Source organism: Amblyomma americanum, chromosome 8, assembly GCF_052857255.1.
Source record: "Amblyomma americanum isolate KBUSLIRL-KWMA chromosome 8, ASM5285725v1, whole genome shotgun sequence".
Classification (NCBI taxonomy): Eukaryota; Metazoa; Arthropoda; class Arachnida; order Ixodida; family Ixodidae; genus Amblyomma; species Amblyomma americanum.
Window position 1 is genome coordinate 78,165,330 of NC_135504.1, and position 16,799 is coordinate 78,182,128.

At 46.4% G+C, this 16,799-nt stretch overlaps 1 long non-coding RNA gene across 2 annotated transcripts; it reads right to left on the bottom strand.

The window, feature by feature from the left end:
• Positions 1 to 1,072: 1,072 nt before the first annotated feature.
• LOC144100469 (uncharacterized) lies at positions 1,073 to 12,628 on the bottom strand. Of its 2 annotated transcripts, none has more exons than XR_013307668.1 (3): positions 12,531 to 12,628; positions 7,125 to 7,299; positions 1,073 to 1,359 (listed from the first exon to the last, which is right to left on the bottom strand). It is a non-coding gene; the product is annotated as an uncharacterized LOC144100469 (long non-coding RNA). The 2 variants fall into 2 exon arrangements; XR_013307669.1 differs by having other exon boundaries at positions 7,125 to 7,339.
• Between the last annotated feature and the right edge of the window lie 4,171 nt (positions 12,629 to 16,799).

The following is a 16,799-nucleotide window of genomic DNA, read 5'->3' on the forward strand; positions in this document are numbered from 1 at the left end:
GAATCCAGCGAGAAGCCTTTGCGGTTGCCCTGAGCAATCCGTATTCAGTTCACCAAATCAAGCTCGCCACTAGGGTCAAGTAAGTTTACACGGCCTAGCTGGCACAGACGTTATGGCTAAGCACCTGCAGATGTCTCTTCAAACAAACCGAACGTGTGCTGCCGGTTTCCCGATTAAATCGTGCGACAAAAGGCGCGTCTCAGCTATCCAGCTATACATAGTACAGCATATGCCGTACAAGAGGCAGCAAGTGTAATTGCTTAGGGAGCGGTTGCAGAGCTGCGATAGCGCAATTGTTGAAATCGAAGTAACCTATGGCTCGAATGTCATGCTGCAAGAGCACAGGTCGCTGGTCAGACGACCGCCTGCATATTTATAGTAGGGTAACGAGAAGAAATGAAAATAAATTGAAGTCAGCGCATCGAGCAATAGAAACGAGAATGCAGGCAGAAAGTTAACTGTAAATGTAGAGCGAGAGGACTGCAAGCCTTAGCTTTCATTCGCATTGCTTTTGGAATTTGTGGCGAAATTCTTCGCCAGACTACCTGCCCAATAAAAATACAAAGCTGCCGTAATGTCTTTCCACTTGTCAGTAAAGGTCTTCGTAAACAACTGGGCAAGTTGTTATGCCGCTTAAAATTACTGCGCCGTCTCGATCGGAGGGCAAAAGCTTCCATTAGAGTCGTTTAAAATACGCGAAAAATCGTCCCGAAAGGTTGAACGTTGTGTCTAATTAAGCAATCACTTCTGCTACATAAAAGTAAAGCTGCGTTGTCTGTGCCTTAATTCACGTTATGTCTTGTCATAGCAATTTCTCAACATCTGATAGGGTTCTTTCACAGCGAAGTTGCAGCATGCCACTCACTAGTCGATGCTCGCAACTCTCGCAATGGTCCCAGACGAGCAGAAGCTTCATGAGCAGTATAGCACGTGTAAAGACATTAGCAGACTAGAAGGATTTTTTGTTTGTTTACAGCGCAATACAGCGCAACACCATACAGGACACAGAGCGTCCCAGGTTTCTTAGTAACTCGTGGTTTGTGCAGTAAGCCATAAAGTGACAAGAAACAGCTTTCGTTTCATAGATCTAGTTGTATTTATGTTGCCAGTGCATCAAACGAAATTCATAACTCAAACGCGGGTCGCCTACGACCGAACGCTATCAGTCATGGCATACACACGGCGGAAACCGGCGTGTTTTCCAAGAAGTACGCCACAATCATGAAAATTGCCGTGTTGGAGTCGCAAAAATAAATTTCACAGCAAGTAGCCTTCTCCGTTCACTTGTGGGCTTCGGAGAGGTCGGACGTCTGCGCAGCAGAGCCAGTGATGCCACTACTGCTCTCCGCGCCGTGACTCCTGCGAGGGAATCGCACTGGATTTCATCAGTTTGTTCGAGGAGATACATGCTGAGGCTAGGCAATCAAGCAACGGTTGAGAATAAGCGCTTTTAGTTGACGAGTGCACCATGCTGCTCTATTAAGGCGAAAACCTTTAATGGCTCATACTCGCGCGCCTGGTGAAACGCTGTCTTCCACGAATAACGAGGCAACTAATCAGGATAGCAGAAAAATAATAGTATCATCAGATAAAGGGTATAAAATGTAACCGCCACGCCAAGTTTTAACTGCAGAGTGATTAGTTAATTATAGCCAATTATAGCGAAACAACAAATAAAACCACAAAATGCGTCATATAGCGCGGACGTCGATATAGCGACGGGAAAGGGTGACGTCCAACCCGAAGTCGCCATGGTAACGGCGCGCGCGCGCTGGTGGCGCCACCACCAGAAAAGCCAGAAGCTAGAGAAGAAGAGAAGACGAAGGCCAGAGACGCAGACCGCAAGCGCCGACAACGTCGTCTATAGATCGAAAGTGTGGCAAGGCAGAAACCTTTGGGAGTGCCACTCGTATGGGAACCGGCGCAGCTAGATTCGCAGTCAGCAAAACCAAAAGTGGCTGCATTTGGGCGAGTTGGTTTTCCATTCTGAACGTAAAAGCGCAAAAAACACAAGGACACAGACTAAGGCGCTCGTGTTGTCTGCTCGTGTTGTTAAGCGCTCGTGTTGTCTGCCTTAGTCTGTGTCCTTGTGTTTTTTGCGCTTTTACGTTCAGAAAACCAAAAGCTTTCGCCTTGTCGCACTTAAGATTGGCAAATGGCTCCCATACTTTTTGGAATAAGGTTTGTTATTACCTGTAATGAACAGCTGCGTTTTCCAATGCTGTCTTAAGAAGCCCAAACAAAGAAGGGTGAGAAAGACGCCTACTGTGCGGTTCTTTCGACTTTGATTATTTAAAAATTTTTAATGAGCAACCCTGCAAGGTGGAAAAAAAAACCACGAAACTATTTCAGGCAAACGAGCCCTTGAAATGCTTAAGCGGTGATCTGTACTGATTTGCCAAGCTGAATTGGGCAGGAAAACAGCTATGCAAACAAATGTATTACAGTACCTGTTGCATGCAGTACACGTGCAGCAAATTAAAATGATTCTCACTCATACTGCATGACATGCACTACATGGCGATGTGGTGGGCAAGGCTGGACACTGACACGGGGGACAGGCATAGACAACTGCAGGGAATAAAATTCTTTTCCGAAAGTGTATGGCCACTACACATAACAAAACAATTGAAATCAAATATCCACCTTTTACGCGACCGATCTACGCAAACGCAACTCCCTGGCGGCACACGAGAAACGATAGGAGCGGCATTGCTCCGGGCCGCGTCCATTGCAAACGGAAGAAAAATGATACAGGCGGAGCCATGTAACTGGCGAAGACCGCGTCACGTACAAATGATGCGACAGGAAGAGTTCTCAAGCGCTTGCACTGCTCAGGAAAGCAACGCTAAATGAGAGGCCGCTGCATCGCAACGGGCGACACGAAATTGGAGTCATCGGGAGCACTACACCTGCGCTACGCCCCACCGGCAAATAGCCACCACCTCTGCACTGCACTCAGCTGACAGCCGCTTTCACGCGGCTGCTCCGACTTCTGCACATGTTGTAGGTGCTGGTGCTGGCGTCTGCACTTTGCTTTCTCTTGCGCACTTGCAGCAGCTGGTGCATTAACTGCAGAGATGTATGGCGACAAGACTACAGGATTAAATATCTACGGGCCGAGCGCGAACCTTGGTCAAGAATGTCGCCATGAGGCTGATGGCGCCACTGTGGAGGACAGCTTCATAGGGAAAGCCATTGATTGTTCCTTTCTTGACACAAAATGGAAGCAGCACAGGCCGGTTGCGTGCGAGGAGATCTGCCTTGTTCTGTGCCTAAGCATATTTGATTTTCGCTCGAAGGTGAGAACAGAGTCGTTCAGGAGCGGAGCCGGTTGTTCTAGTACTCGGTAACGGCTTAAAAGAGCCCTGTAAATCGAACTTATGGTTTATTGCGTGAAAATATATGGAGCGACCATAAATATCCTTCAGAGGCGAAATCTTGTGCTTGTCTAGACTATGTATATATTTAATTACGTCGTCATGTTTGCATGCGCTTTGATTTTCGAGCATTTGAAATCGCGTGTAGTTCACTCTCTTCTGTTCTTTGCAAAATAAGCATTAGACACGCTATTTGCGCATAATTGCAACCGATGATTGTAAACCTGCATCTATACATACCCCAGATGCAGTAATAAACATGTCGCAAAGTTGTGTGTCAAACTTGGCGGCGGCCTTTGCCGGCCTTCACAAAGAAAGGACTCCCGCACCAGGAGCCGAGCGCAACTTGCCATTTGTGCAGCGCGTCATGCGGTGGTACCGCAGGGAGTCCGCTCGGGGCTTCCTTCGCGGCAGCCACCTGAGTCCGAGCAATTCGCGGCTCCGCGTATCCGGCACCCAGCGACTGCAGCCGTCCCTTTCGGCGCACCACTGAACGTCCACAGCTGCCCTGAGTAAGTTGCATGCAGCCGCCAACTTTTGTTACGCTGGAAGCGTAATATTACATTTCGCCGCTGCATCTTGCCACGTTACACGGCCTGTAACGGAAGCTTAAGGAGAGTGTCTGTGGCGGAAGAATAGTGGACTCCTCTTTTGATGAGCGTAACTTAAATCGTGCTACTTAACAGGCGGCTTTTTGCGGGTAACAATGGCTTCGTATTGACACTTGTTCGTGACTTTCGACTCTGTCGACGTATAAACCAGAAACAAAAAAATATCTTTTTCCAAACGGTTGTAGGTAGAGGAAAGATGGAGACGGCCCACGGTGAAATTTCTGTATAAATTGTGGCAAATGTACTGCCATCGATGACGACGTCTTTTACAGCAGCCGATTGGTAGTTGCGAAAAACGCCACGAAGCTTTGTAATGTTTGTTTGTTCTTGTTCAATATCACTACTAGCTTGCTCGTTGGTGCCGAAAGATGCCACAATACTGATATGAAATGTATGAAGCCACTCGCAAATGGCTCGACGTTGTTCGAGAATATTATAGATTATTTCTGCGCCTCATCTCGAAACGTCGTCGTGCGCTGTATATTGAGCCCGGCCGAGAGGAGTGGTGATGTCGTCCTTCAACGACTGCCGAGTATGTTGCCATAGAGAAACTGTATTGCTTCCGCCACCACCGAGTTTTTCAGTTCTTTTTGAGCGCCAGCCAGCCCAATGAAGAGTTTCTTTTGAAAGAATTCCTTCATCTTCATGGCTGCTGGACTGCCATCACAAGTACGTGAGTGTGTATATTCATGTTTTTTTCTACCTTTGGTTAAATGGGTATTAGGGCGAATATAGGTCAGGTTCGTCGGCTTTGCGTGAAGAAACCAAATATATGTATTTGGGTGTCAGAGTTGCTAACAATTTTTCATTGAATTTACACGTTGACAATATTTATTCTTCAGCCTTGCGCAAATTATATTTTTTTGCGACAAACTTAAAATCTCTCCAGGTAACGTATAACTGTCTACTTACTATTTACGAATTAGACCTAAATTTGACTATACTTGCGATGTCTGGGAGGCGTTTACTCAAAAAAAAATCTCTCGAAAGGGTACAGAGGAAAGCTGTGCGATTACCTATCCAATATTCTCTCGATATGACCCTCCCTCACAAATAATGAGTGATTGGCATTGAGCTTATTGAGAAGCGCGGGAAAAATCCACTATTGCGGTTCCTTTCCATAGAATTAGCAATTAACCCGTATCCTGTCCGTCTTGTTCAACGTCCAGGCTTAGTCGACATTATCATCCGAATTCACTAGCCCCTTATTTTGCGCGGACGGATATATTCAAGTTTTCACTTTTTACCCCGACTATAATAGACTGGAATGACTCGCTGTTGCCTGTTACCGTTGATTGATGGATTGTTTGTTTCTATTATTGTTGTTTTTACCACCCTGCTTCGACATGAACAAGGTCTGCAGTATGGAATAGAAAGAAAAAAAATCACCTGCGTTTTCAGAACAATTTGGAGTGATCCCACATCAGCACAAATTTTTTTTACATGAAAGATTATTTATTAGAAAGAAGAAAGTAAGACATCTACATGCAGCCTTCGGTTTAAGAAGCCCTGCGTTTTTACGCTGAGCTGCTTGGGCGTGTATATAATGAGAGCGTGACATCGCAAAAAGTGAGTCCCAAGTTTCGCAAAAATAAACACAAAAAGCTGATGTTTCTTTTTCTCGGAATGATTTGTCGGTGAAATTGACTGCTGCATTCGAAGGTAAGCAAACTTTGTGTTCTTAGCAATAATTCGGTGATCAAGTAACTCTTCACAAATGCGACCTGATGCCCTGCGTCCACCGCTTCTGTGTAGAGACCGGCTTTCGCGAGCAGTGCATTCAGGGCACGCAATTTATTCCTAGCCACGTATAGAAAGCATGTAGCAGCAATTATCTTACTGAGCGCTACGTAATCTACACTCAACGATAAAAACATACGAAAAGGAATTTCAACTCTCCTAACGATGTGCATTTTAATGCGCACTGTATAGGAATACATGCATGATAGTTTCACTGCCTGTGACCCCCTACATGTTTGGTGTCCGCGACTACCAAATCCCTGAATACAGATTTTGTAATTGATGTTACACCTGTCGGGGTAGGAAGAACAGAAGTGGAATGAGAGGGTTACACCCAAGTATAATGCTCAGTTTCAAAACAACGTTTCCTTAGCGGCGTACAGAAAATCGCTAAGCCTATGCTGCTGATCGGGATAGAAGAGGTCACGCGCACGGTGGACACCGGCCAGTGTGTATTCTGTGCTTTTATTTTATTTCTTTCGCATGGCGAGGGTTAAACACTTGGCGCTCCCAAGATGCTGCGACAGCTACTCTGAGCAGCCTGCGCAAATCATGCCTGGCGCGGCGGGAGCGGCGTGCACTTTGGGAGCCTCGGAGGCTGTTTTACCTGCATTTTCTTTTCTTTCCAAGACCAAACGATGAAAGCTCAGTTTTCGGAACTTCTCAATTTAGTTAAAATCTATTTTACCTGAAGTTTGTAAGAATATCTCAGCTAAAAGCAGTCGCTGCATGACATGGCCCAGAAAAAGCCTGCAAGGTAGAGCCGACATAGGTACTAACAACAATCAACAGAAACAATTGCAAGATGGAGAACATCAGACACACTACTACTAACAACAATCAACAGAAACAATTGCAAGATGGAGAACATCAGACACACTACAATAACTTTGCGTAGTTTTCGAAAACACAAACCTCCTTAGTTGTCAATATTATCACAAATAATACAACAATGCATTATAGCCTACGTATATATTTGTACAAATCTGTAATTATATACAATCATAACCGAACCAAAGATAACGTAAATTAAGTGATAATAGATCAATCAAACATATATCAAAACATCACTATTTATAGGTTGCAAACCAATTCCTGAAGCTGTTTTGAATGAAATTGGCTCGACATATTGACGTTCAGTATTTGTGCAAGGTTGCGCTGCAATGACTGAAATATTTAGATTGTGCAGAAATTCGGAATATGTCATACGTCAGTACTACGAGTAGGTATAAGTATTTTTTGCTTTAACAATTGTTGGTTGTTGGTTGTAAGAATTCTCTGTAAGACACAATTGTGTCGACAATAACGGCGGACCTTGACTTGTTAATAGGTGCGGGTAAAATTTGCACATCTAAACAAAAGATCCCCGGAGGTGTAGACTTTCGCTACTTACTTGCGGCCGAGCGCGGCGTCCGGTGGCGCCGTAGTCGGCTGGGGTGCAGCTTTCGGCAGCCGGCTCGGTCCGAGTGCTAGGCGGCCACACGTACCGCTCCCCTTTGCGCCGGGAAATTCTCCGGGAAGGGCATAGGCCAAGATGCCCCGGCTGCTTGCTTGCGGTAGGCGCCGTCCTGAGTGGCATGAAAATATTCCCTGTGAGTGAGCTGGAAGCTGGAATTATATTTAACGCCTTCAGTAGGTGCAGTTCGCCTGCTGTAAGAAGAGGCGCTAATGGAACAAACATGATAGATTGACAGAAGTCTGACTTTCATTCAAGCAGCGCGCCAAAATAAAAGCCGGTATCAAAGCCGCATCAAACCGCTTACTATGTGAGGCACACTTCTACACATCTGTGAACGGTGCTGCGAATCTTGTCTGCATTATGGATAGCAACCAACTAGTCCAAGCCACCGCGCTGCTGCAGTTCTCTCAGACACGCTCTTTCTAATGAATTAAACACAAACCTAACTGAAACGAAAGGAGCACTCGCATGATTTAACCGAACGTGGTCACACAATTGCATAATCGAAAAATATATTTAAAATACTATTTATACAGGTGGACCAAAAAGCATGTATCAATATTTGCTAGACATGGAAATACTAGGGTTTCTGTAACCATTTATCTAAAAGTTGGTGGCATACGTGCGTCCCCTCTGCTGCCGGGAAAAATACGTGAAATGAATCATAAGAACAAAAAGAATAAACCTAGAGCATATTACTTGACAAAGACAGAATGATTTTGAGTTGAATGGTTGCTTTAAGATAGCGATGGCAGCTCTTTTAAATTGGTCGCCATATGTATCATTACGTTCTCACGCAGTTTTAACTTTTCTATTTGCTTTTAAGTTTTTCCTTTTAACATTTTCCATAACCTGGATAGTACGAGTGTCAGAAAACACTTTAGCGACGAGACTTGGGGACTGTACAACCGCAGCGATTAAAGCGGGCAGCAACTAAAGCAGTCGCAGAAAACAAAAAAATATTTGAGGCAGCACGGGGCGCAGCTGCGGCTTCATATAGGCCCTCTAGTGCACGCGTAGATAAGATTAACGTAGTGTCTACGACACCGACCGTATAGCAGGCTCCAAATGGAAGGAGGTTGCAGTTGCTGTGGAAGCGGTTGACGTGGTGTGTTCGAATTGTGGAATCGGTGGTGTGCGACAACACAGGACAGTGGCTGCTTGGAAGCAGTGTCTCTTGTCCTATGGTGGACATCACCTGGCAGATCGAAATACTGAGGACGACGAAGGTAATGACTTTCTACGTAGGATGCATGTGTGAAAGCTGGCATCCAATTTAATCAATCGAACCGAAGGGCTCCCGCCCAAAATTGTGACGGGCAATCTGAATCCTGGGACATACATGTTTTCTATCCACTGGACCAAAGTTTAAGTGCATGACAGTGTTGAGAAATTTGAGAAGGCCTACGAGACGCGATGGTAACCTTTGTACAGCTCATATTAAGTTACATTCATATGAGAGTTTTTCCAAAGGATAGCGCTGAATGCTCGCGAGCTGAATGGAAGCACTAGAGCAAGCTCCGGAGATGCAGCCTTTCACATCGCTGCTCTGAGCGCCTAGTCTTCAATGTGGGCAATGCGCGAGATATGGAAACATCGCCTGTTTAGACGAAAAAAGGAGAAAAGGCTGGAGCACACGCAGTAAATTCCAGAAGACAAAGAAAAAAACGTAACTACTTATCAATGCTAATTTAAATAACTCTAAGTACTCTCCGTCTACTTGAAGGTGCCCATTGTTTAGAAACAAAAAGAAGAACCCGGTAATGCTCTCCTAAATATGCAAGCAAATATCTTCAGCGGGACACCATCAGGTTAGATTTGTAATGTATAAGTGAGCCAGCACCAAGCAAGGGCTGAAAAATAAAAATACGAACGTTTTGGGACTCTTGCATTGGGGCGACCGCCCGTCTGTACTAGCAGCGTCGTTGGCAAGGCTCACCTGCTGGAAGCCAGCACTAAGCTTCTTCGGGGTGGTTCCGACCCCCGCGTTAAGGGTCACTCGCACGCTACCCGCCCCCCCCCCCCCCCCCCCCCCCCCCCGAGTCCCCCGATGAGCGTCGCCCGGATGAGTTCCGGAAACCAAGTAAGGGGAGCGAAGGCCTGAGGAACACCGCCGCAGCGAGCGCCGAGCATCTGTTGATCGCTCCCAGGCCGCACCGAGTGTGGCTGCACTGGATGGACTCTTGGCAGAGCAGAGGCCGCCGCAGTGATCAAGCGGCAGCTAATTCCCAACGGTCGTGTCTAATTTGGTAGAAGTAATGCGGCCTGGTTCCCCATAGGAGACGGTCTGCGTAGGAAAACGGCGACGGATTAGCGGTCATCATCCGCCAGCCTTCGCAGGTGTCGCCAGGAACGAAGCGACCTTTTCGGCTTCTGAACCCGACCGTGCGATCTTGTCCGGGTGTCAAGCCTTGACATCTAAAGAAAGGTGTCGCGGTGCGTGGGATATTTCGGCTCGTTAGAAAACATCTCCCTCCGCCGTCGACGTGGATCTGAGGGCATCCTCCTCTCTCCCAGACTCGATACGTGACGAGTGCGCGTCCCTCTGTGCAGTGGTGCATGTTTGTGCGCGATAATGCAAGTTATAGGCCACTCCCACCCTGGCGGAGACGTCCTCAACCTGGGGATTCTAGGGACGGAGAACTGTATAAAACTGTACGGCGAGTGCAGTGAAAATCGTGCTCCCATATAATGCTCAATCATGCTACGTGTTCCCTTTTAATGCTCCTCTTGGGTGCTCCCTTTTAGTGCTTCATTTAGGAATCATCCTCGATGCTCCTTTTGGGGATGTTCCATCGGGCTCCTTTTATTATGATTTTACATTAAGATCCTCTCTTCGGAGAGTTCACTTTTTATCTCTGACTGTAAATAATGTAAATAAACTCACTAGTAACCTTCTTCCCATCATCCAACTCCTTTAACTCGTCGGCAGTCCTGTCCTGGTGGTGGTGGCGGTCGGAGCAAGCGTAGTTCTTGACCTGTGGTTCCGTCGAGAGTGACTCCGAGCCCCCCATCCAACAACTGGTGGCAGCGGTGGGATTGAAGCGCCAACCCCAGCAGTACCAAGAGTCCGGTTACCAGTGGCTTCGCCTCTAATCATGGCATATTTAGTGCACAAAGCGCACAAGCGGGTGCCCGGAAGTTGAATCCTCTACTACGCGAATGGCCTTCGTTACGTAACCACGGACCGCCCCAAAAAACGGGATCGAGTGGTCCCACCAAGCTGGCATTGCTTCCTTTTTAAACGTGTGGTTGGTGCGAGTAATTTTTCATCTCTGAAATCCTTCTTGATCACAAAACCTTATTTACCCGGACGCCCTGCAACACTAGAACAGCTGCTCAACATAGAAGTTGCACATGGCGCCCCATCGGGACCGAGGCGCTAAAAACTTGCGATTTCTCAGGTGGCTGCTCACTGGCGCACTTTCGGCCACAGGTACTTCGAGGTATAAGCGGCACAGCAGACTGACGGCATTCTGTATGTCAGGCTTTGCGGTTTTCGAGGTTGATCATATCTTAAAAATGGCTATGCCGGCTATAATGAGTAGTATAGATGTTTTAGTATTTTTTTTTCACTAAATAGCAATTTTTCCTTTTTAGTCATCTGACTTTCCTGCTTAGGTTTACATTTAGTGTTGATATTCTATCAAAAATGAAAGCAAAATTTGTTTTCAGGAAACAAAATGGCGTAGTAATTGTCTCGCATAAATCGGTGGACACCCGAACCACGCCTTAAGGGAAGGTATCAAGGAAGGTGTGAAAGAAGACGGGAAGAAAGAGGTGCCGTAGTAGAGGGCTCCGGAATAATTTCGACCACCTGGGGATCATTAACGTGAACTGACATCGCACAGCTCACGGGCGCCTTTTGCGTTTCGGGCGGCCGCCACGGTCGGGTTCGAAGCAGGGTAGTCCAGATCAGTAGCCGAGTGCCCTAACCACTGAGCCAACGCGGCGAGTTATACTCAGTGCGTCACTAAAGAGTTTTGGCGCTCAAATTTGTCACTGGTGCTAAGACAGATTTCTTTTAAACAGACACACCTGAATGACCGTTGAGAGGAAAACATCTGTTTCTGCTGGAAATTTCCGCTCACGGATGCTGCTGCTGTTCCCATAAACATCCAAAGCGCTATGGCCCTGACTCTATGAGGCGTTTGCCGCGAAAGGAGAACGGGCGTTCTCGTTCACCATTAGGGTGACGGTGTTTATATGGGATTAGGTAGCGGAAGACAGCGGTAGTTTTGCGTCACTTTCGTATAACCTTACAACGAATTTAACCTAGTTGAAGACTAGAGGGATAGCTTGCACTTTTAAGCGGAAGCGAGAAGAAGCAGGTAGCTATGGGCTCTCCTAAATCCCAGTGTATCGATCAGACGTTGCAGCTGGCGCCAACGCTGAGTGTACGACCGTACGTAATGAACAGAAGGAGTTCAGCGCGAAAGACTGTTCTGCAGTGTGACCGTATGTACCTCTGGTGAGGGGGCCATGATGTCGAGCGAACCGCACAGGGGCATGGATGGAGCTCGATCACCACAACGGTTCGGACAGCGGCAACTGAAGCGCGAGGAGCTGCCTGCTGAACGGACGTGCGTCTGCGAGGAGACAGGAACAACATACCAGGCCGTAGAAGGGGACTCTGCGGCTGCGCAGTTCCCTGAATAATCTACGGGATGAGCCGAAGAAAACAACTTGGCTACCACGGAGTCTTTGCCCAGCAATGGAACAGTGCTTCCTTCGAATACTGAGCACACGTTCCCTGCACGCGCTCTTAGCAGACTTCATCGTCGTTGGCCTGAGCCGCCAGCGTCCAATGTGGGCATTGCGCGAAGTATAAAAACAATCGGAAGTTTAGCTGACTCTTCGCGGGATACTTGGAAAACATTTACTACGCGAGAAGTGGACTCGGGAAAAAAAATTAGCCATGTGAGTTTGAAAAATGGTGAGAATTTCAGCCTATACCTTAGTCTTAACCCTTCCTGTGATGTTGCTGATAATGCAGAAGAAAAAGCAGGGAAGGTTACCCAGCATTTTATTCCAGTTCTGTGTTGAGGTATCGAAATTTAAGCTGGGAAGTGTCCAAGCGTAGTAATGCTGCCGTTAATTTCTCTCGCCTGGACGACAGTGGCCGTCGCTCGGCAGCGATGGCCACAGCAGCCCTGAACAAAGGGCTCCTCCCGCTGGGGCATGTCTAATAACAAATTCTTTCAAACTTAATACAGTTTATTACTGCTAGTAATACTACTCTCAATGTAATTTCTTTTCCACCGCTGACCAAACATGCAAAACGAACGAGTTGAAAGTGAAGTCGGACTCAGAAGGCTTAGTGGTATTCTTGTGGTTTACCTATTTGTCGAGTCTGGCAGCGTATCTTCACCGGTACGCACATCGCAATCCAGGAACCGTCGTTCCTTACATCGCAAGCACGCACGTCAGAATCCTACCGCTGCTGAGGCTCTCTGCTCCTCTTCAATGGCACGCGCATATGCAGACCGGCTCGGTATACACGCAGAGCCCCCAAGCACGCGGCTCGTAAATCTGGCAGGCGTTTATAGACCTAAGCTCGACGGATAGATTCAAGACAGGAGCGTCCCCTTTAAAACCGGGTGGTGGCAGCTGCTGCCATGCTTGGTTGTATTAGTGCGCTAGCACTCGTAATATTTCACTCTGACGTTCCCCTGCTTCGAACGATGCCATGCCCATATCTCCCTGTACTGCTTCGTTTGTGGCTTTGCGATGGGCGCTTAGTGCTAATCTTCCAACAACTCTGTGATTTATTTCTAGTTCCAACTGAACTACTTTAGGCACGAAATCACATTCCCGAAGTAATCCTGGCACCATTCTTGTTTTCCAAATAGTTCTCAGCACTTTATACTTGTTACCCCATAATGGCCTTTGTTTAATTATCGCGGCATCTCTTCACCCTTTTGCACTAGCAGCCTGTTCGTACTTTTCCATGCACATTTCAAACCCAAACAGAACTTCTTAGATTGATCGAAGTATAGAGTGCCTCCAGGTGTTTCACAGAGCGGTGCAGTTAAATTCAAATCTTCCAGCGCACAGCTTTTATTTGAACAGAAGAAGGCAGGGTCAGCTTCATAACCTGCAATCTTAATTTTAAAGTGATCTTGTGGAATTTTCGAATAGCTGCGGTTCTGGTAATTCTAAGCCATAACTGTTCGAGATATTTTGGGAATAACAGAGCCGATAGTAGGCGAACGTGCCTGAGAGATATCTTTAGTGATATCAGTTTCATAATTACAAGATTTACATACTGATCCGGAGTTCCCGGGTTCGAACCCGACCGCGGCGGCAGCGTTTTTATGGAGGAAAAACGCTAAGGCGCCCGTGTGCTGTGCGATGTCAGTGCACGTTAAAGATCCCCAGGTGGTCGAAATTTTTCCGGAGCCCTCTACTACGGCACCTCATTCTTCCTTTCTTCTTTCACTCCCTCTCTTATCCCTTCCCTTTTGGCGCGCTTCAGGTGTCGAACGATATATGTGACAGATACTGTGCCGTTTCCTTTCCTCAAAAACCAATTATTATTAATCAACACTGAACATGACTGTTTGTAGCATAGTCGTATACCTTTAAGCATATTCTTTTCGTATATATAGCATAGTCTGATGCTTTATATCCGCAATGTTTGCGCATTCTAAGACGACCAAAAAGTCATGACGCACCTCATCAAAAGCCTTCACAAGATCAATATGAATGGGAGCAACTTGCCCGGCTTCATCTGTTGCGGACTCTTAACCTGAAGATGCAAACTATACACGTAGGCAGAGTTTGGCGGAATACTGTCTGGTGAGGAGCGAACATTTCATTTCATTTATGGGTTTTGTTTGGCCAGTACAGAGACTGCAAACAAGGGAGAGCAAGCTAAAGGCGCCTAGTAGCGCCTGACAGAGGCCTGCCCTCCCCATGTAAAAAAACAAAAACAAAACAAAGTGGCACTTGGCAATGGTACAAAATTTCCATAAGTAACAGAAACTAGAAAAGCAGCGGATATATTGACAACGAAACAGAAATCAGTCATGCACAGAGCCAAGCACAACAAAACTAAGAGCAAAACATAACAAAGACAAAAACTGATTAGGTAAAAACACACCACAACTAGCTATAACAAAAATATTCATGAACAGATTTCCTAAATCTGACCTCGGACATATTTTGTACTGATAATTCTGTTAAGTATGGATAGGTGTTTAATGTATGAGGAATTATGTGAGTTAGTTTTTGGAAACCATAGTTTGTACGGGATTTTGATGCATGGTATTGAGGGTGCCTTAGACTGTAAGCTGTTTGGGCAATTAAATATGTGCTCTCGAAAGTCTGCCAGTTTCCTTTCATAAGGTTTCTGATATAAACAGCAAGCTTCTTGTGGTAAGCGGCCGTGATGGTTAGCAGTCTATGGTTGAGGAAGGAAGGACCCGTGCTCTCACTGTAATGTAAATTATCAATCGCTCGTACAGCTCTTTTTTGTAAAGTAAGTACTTTCACAACATTGCCGATATAAACCTACACTCGCCAAAATTTCTGAAAAAAGGAAGCACAGCGCTGCCCCGAAACGTCTTGTTTCCTATATTCATAAATTCTGCCAAGTCTATGTTTACTTCTGCGACAAACTGTATATGAGTTTACGCTCAAATACTACGTGCTTGGTGCAAGCCTTTTAAGTGCAGTGCCACAACCTGCAAACAAGAAGAAAAGATTTTCGTTAATATTTCATAGTCAACGTTACGCAGTGATATGGCCCGGTATACTTGAATACTCCTCAACGGATTCTTATCTGTGTTTTGCGGAATGAGTATGGTATACCGAGCACAACATGTGGCATGTAAAAAGCCAACATCGTATGCAATTATGAAAACTTCCAAGACAGGCGCCAGGCGAGGCGAGAATGATAGTAGAACACACCACTCAAGCCATCGTAGCCATCAGATTTGTTGCCCTGTAGAGCGCAAATTGCCGATTTTACTTCGTGCAAGGAGACAGGGCCCTCGATTAGAGCGCACTGCTCCATTCGAAGTCGGGGATATGCATTGTATAAGCAACTGAAGCCTTCCCAACAAGCCTGGCTGCATAATTATTCTCATCATCGGCCTAACTATGCCTACTGAAGGACAAGAGACCCTCCAATATCTCTACACTTAACCCTGTCTTAACCCTGTGCTATGCCAGCTGCGGTAGTCTGATCCCCGCAAACTTTTTAATCTCATCCCCCGAACTTAATTGCTGCCGCCTCCTGCTACGCTTCCCTTCCCTTGGTATCCAGTCCGTTATACTTAACGATAATCGGTTGCTTCGCATCTAGGACTTATCCAAAGAGATGCGCATAATAGTGATAGAGAGCCGCGCGAATTCTCCGGGTGTCAGTATAAGTATTTAAACCGTACTGAACTGCCAATACCTCTTTTGGAAGAACACCTGGCTTTTCTCACCCAAATCCTGGCGAGATGGTTCACGGAACCTACGCGTGTGAGATATAATTAGTGCCCCTGTTATTTTCTTGCGGTAAACTGTCGCAACCATGCTTTAATATTGTTTCTGTCATTAGCATGAGCACCTAGAATAATCATTTTTAACTCATGCAGGCCATTTGAAATACATCTAAGCTCACGAAGGTGATGGCCCTTAAGAAATGCGATTCGCGCTGACGCTTCAGTTGCCCTGTCCTTAGCCTCTGAAGCTTTGGTAGCGTTGCTACCTTTCGCGCGTTGTGAGGATCGCTACTGACCGGGTTGCCCAAGACATGGAACTCCATGAAGTTATGAACGCATAGTGCAGTGGGGTCGTGCGGGAACTCAAGGGCCTACGTGTACCAAATTCCTTGCTCATTAAAGTTATTTCTCACTCTGCCAGCCTCTCGCCCTGTGCTTTGGAAATCGTCCTAGTAATTTTAATTATTGCGCGGCACAATGAAAACAGAGGAGCGCGCGGCCAGCCCAAGCGCGAACAAGTGGGCGGGTTTGTGCGACAGCTTTCAAAGGCAAGAACATGCGGGAACCTGTACCGACAAGCCAAAGTTCGAACGCGTCACAAAACATTCGGCACTCTCCGCAGAGGTTTGGGCAATGTATTTCATGGTACTGCGATAAATTAAACGATAGATGCGGCTCCTTCTACGGGTGGCGTGAAGGGAGGACGTCTATCTGAAGTGACCGACGCTGTGCGACGCTGGCGTGCAGCCGAGACAGAAGTAACAGCGGCGGCAGCGTTTACGTCATACATGCACGACCTCTTCCAAAACAGAAATTAATAGGTTGATGACAGATAATTCAAGTAGCCTTTATTCAGTAATCATGTGGTGGGTGCGTGCACAAAGGACTTGTGAAGTCTTTTGTGTAGTACAAAGCACTTGTGAGTCGTGTGTGTGGGGTACAATAATTAGTACTAGTGGCTTTGAGTAAAGGGAATGTCGTGGTAACTGTCTCACTTCTCGGTGGACACCTCAACCGTGTCGTAAGGGAAGAGAGAAAGGTGGGAGTAAAAGAAGCAGAAAGATATGGTAGAAAGTAGTGGGATGAAATAATGATAATGCATTTTCGATCTGTAACTGTAATAATCTCCCAGTGATTTCTTCATACCGCCAAACATACGTTCAAGCTCATG